The following is a 3425-nucleotide window of genomic DNA, read 5'->3' as shown; positions in this document are numbered from 1 at the left end:
GGCGAAAGCTGATCCAAGCTGCCCTTAGTCCTGACAGCATCAAGGGGCAGAAGAAGGTTTAATGGGCCACCTTGATGCTATGGGAAACTGCACGGCCATTCCAGTATAGAAGGAAAATCACTTCTGCTAGAAAACTGTCATAGGTGTTGATAGGGTGACAGGGTAATGAGAGGAGAAGGGTGACATTTTAGTTCTGTCTTGAAAGGTGAGCAAATTTGAACAAGTGTTTTACTCCATGCCCTGTTTTACTCCATGCCCTGAGTTCTTATTCAAGAACTCAGAGAATATTGAGCTGAACTGCCTAATCCCTGAAGGAGATTTGTCGGTGGTCTGAGTTCAGATCAGAATGTTACTTAGCTGAGGATTCATTTCAAAGATCATGGTTGTCAATGAAATCTTTTCATTTTATACAAATTTTACACTTTTTTTTGAAATTTGCTTTTCTAAAGATTTCATTTGAGTATATTTCCTCTTCATCCTCTGACTCTCCTAGACTCTGTCTCTGTTTTATTCACTCACTCAGTGCCCATGTGGGGAGCCCCACCAGCCCATGTTGGTCCAGACCTCCAGGCTTAAGCTGTTGGTTGAAATAACCCAGACGCCATGACAATGATTGTGAACAATGTTGTTTCTAAAAAGCTACCTTTGCACAATCTCCCAGAAAGGCCACCTATACTGGCTTTGAATGAGGGTTGCCAATGTCCTTCCACTTCAGGGACGCTATCCACAGCCTGCCTCTGTGCTTTCAGGCATTGGAGGTACACCAAAATAATATCAGACCTGAACAGATGCTAATCTCATTCCTGCATCTCCTTATTCTTTGGCTGGGAAAACACCCAGCATATTGCTACCTTCTGGCCTTTAAATCCACAGTCTTTAAAGGATCATCTCCATGTCTGTGTCAACTGGACTGGTTGAGTTAAAACAGCACACACGCATAAAGACAATGTTTATATTTAAATGTCAAACATTGTGTGTGGGTAGATTTAATGTTCCTTCCTACCCATGAATAACACTGCAAACTGTAATTAATTTATCTATGTCCCTATCAGCACAGCATTATTCTGGGACAAAAAAGGGGGTGGGGAGAGGCAGAGGGGGTGGGAACTCTGCTATTTCTTTTGGAAAAGTTTTCTTAATTGGATGTGTGTTCTTTTCATAACACTGTGAAGATTATGGTTATTTGTCAAATGCAAGGGCAGCTGTGATGCTGGATAGTGAGTCCATAGCCAGCTGCCTCATCTTCCTTGGGTGGCTGTGAATTAGTGCATATACCCCCAAGACCTGGGCAGGGGCAACTTTAATGACTTTTAATGAATGTCTTGTTGTCCACCAGCTGGGCAACATTCAGTGGCACCTCTTTAGACCAGCACCCAGTACAGACCTGTAGAATGGGTATGATATAGTTGAGTTTGTTGAATGGAAAAGACAACCCTTGCCCGAAATCAATCAGCCCTAACACGGCAGCCATGCACCACCTAATGTATCAGATGTCTATAAATCTCTGGAACTGTATGTAAAATGCTGCACATGTGTGTTTCTTAGAGTGGAGGGGAGGGGAGCTGAAGTTCTTCTCAAATCCCTGAGAAGAATTTGAAAAGAGTAATGACCATTGATCTAAAATGATAAACAGAGCATACATACCTGGCATAGCCAAAAAAGCACTTATAGCACAACAGGTGAGCAAGGTCAAAGCAATTCAATGAAGAAATGAACTCTCAGGTATGCAAAGGAAGGAGAGGCCAGGTGTCTGCAAAAGTGCAGAAAGTGGGTCCTGGAAGGCGCGAGAACAGAGGAATGAACCCAAAACTGCAGAACTGGACAGGACATGGTAAGTGGAGCCGGTCCTTGTTGGGGACAGTGTAGGGTGGGGAGTCTGTGGTGAACTCTCTAGTTCACACTTTTGTGTAAAGGAGGCCACATCATCAGCTCTGCTCTGCCTGTTTGTTGTCCTGCCAAAAGTGACCATGGCCTTTCCAGGTTCCTTGAGTTTTGTAATAGAAACCAGAATTCTGGATGCTTCAGATGAGAGCTCCTGGCTATGAATCAAAGGGTCCCACATAATGTCTGGTGAGACAAACATTCTGCTTCCATTCATTACCCACTTTCCCTCCCGGTGGAGTCCTTCGCGTAAAGGCAGGCAGCAGAAAGCATAAACAAATCCTGTGTAAACCCACCGCTAGCAGTGTTAACAGGTGGTGCATTTCCTTACTATCATTTGAAGTAATACTTGGCATTCTGTAATGGGGTGCTATATTTCCCATGTAATGTCAGGTATGATATATAAAGACACCCCATGTTGTTACAAAGTATTTGTAAGCACTGTCTGAAGGACTGCATATAATATTCTACTATGTCAAGTAACATTCTAGCATGTACCTCATTTAATTAACCACGTTTCTATTTTTAGCATTCAAATTTCAGTTATTTGTAAGTAAAACCACTAAGGCCTACCATTCAGATCCTTCCATAGAACAGATTTCAAAGCGTACAATCAGTGTCAAAGGCTATGGGAAGCTTTGGGTTTTCCAAAGTGGCTGTGTGGTCTTATATTCCCACTCACATGGAGAGAAGTCCAGATCACCCGTCAGCAAGATGTAGTGTCTTAGAATGCCTCAATGGAGCTTCTCCCCAGGAAGAAGTGACCTGCCCAGGAAGACCCAAACGCAGAGACCCGGGGCTATCTTCTGGCTCTGGGTCACATACCTGCCCCTGCTACCTGCCTCCAGGCCCAGCCTGAACGTTACTCCCTAGCATGCTCACCGGGGAGTCATCTTCCGACTGTTCTTTCTCCCTCGGATCTGCCAAGCTGGTGGGAAACTGGTATGAAACTTGCCAGGGAGTCACCTGGGCATTGGCCTCTTGCCCTTGAGACAACAGGAAGGCAGTGAGAGGCGCCCTGAGGACCTTGGAGGGCAGTGCCAAGGTTCGGAGGCCTCCAGTGACTGACTGTGGGCCCCTGCCGCCTGGTGCATCTGTACCCTCAGCTCTGGGCGGGCCTGAATAGGTGCACAGCCACAGCTGAAGAGCAAGAGAAAGCCAAAAGGAGTCTGGTGAGGTTTTGAGCCATCTTCCAAGCGATTCTGTTTGGAGATGTTTTAAGGGATGTTTGTGCAAGCGGAAAGCCCAGGGTAGTGTGTGTGTGGGGGGGTGTCTCCCAGAAGGCCTTTCCCTTGGCCAGAAAGACCTCTTCCCTGCTAGCCCTCAACTCCAAAGGTAGCTCTGTCTGTGTCTGCCTGTCTGTCTGTCTCCTGCGGGGTCTCTGCCAGCCCTAGCCGCGCAGTGGGTTCCAGGGCGCTTCCCCGCGCGCACGTGGCGGTTTGGCCGGCGGTGTAAGGTGCGGAAAGCCGGGGTGGGCTGGGGTCGCCCCGGGGACCCAGGGCTCCGCGCAAGCGGACTGGACGCCGCCCGCCCCGGGAGGCCCC

This window comes from Chinchilla lanigera, unplaced genomic scaffold (assembly GCF_000276665.1).
Source record: "Chinchilla lanigera isolate Chin_1 unplaced genomic scaffold, ChiLan1.0 scaffold00006, whole genome shotgun sequence".
In the NCBI taxonomy this organism is placed as follows: domain Eukaryota; kingdom Metazoa; phylum Chordata; class Mammalia; order Rodentia; family Chinchillidae; genus Chinchilla; species Chinchilla lanigera.
The sequence above is the reverse complement of the archived record's forward strand: the minus strand, read 5'-3'. Positions refer to the sequence as shown.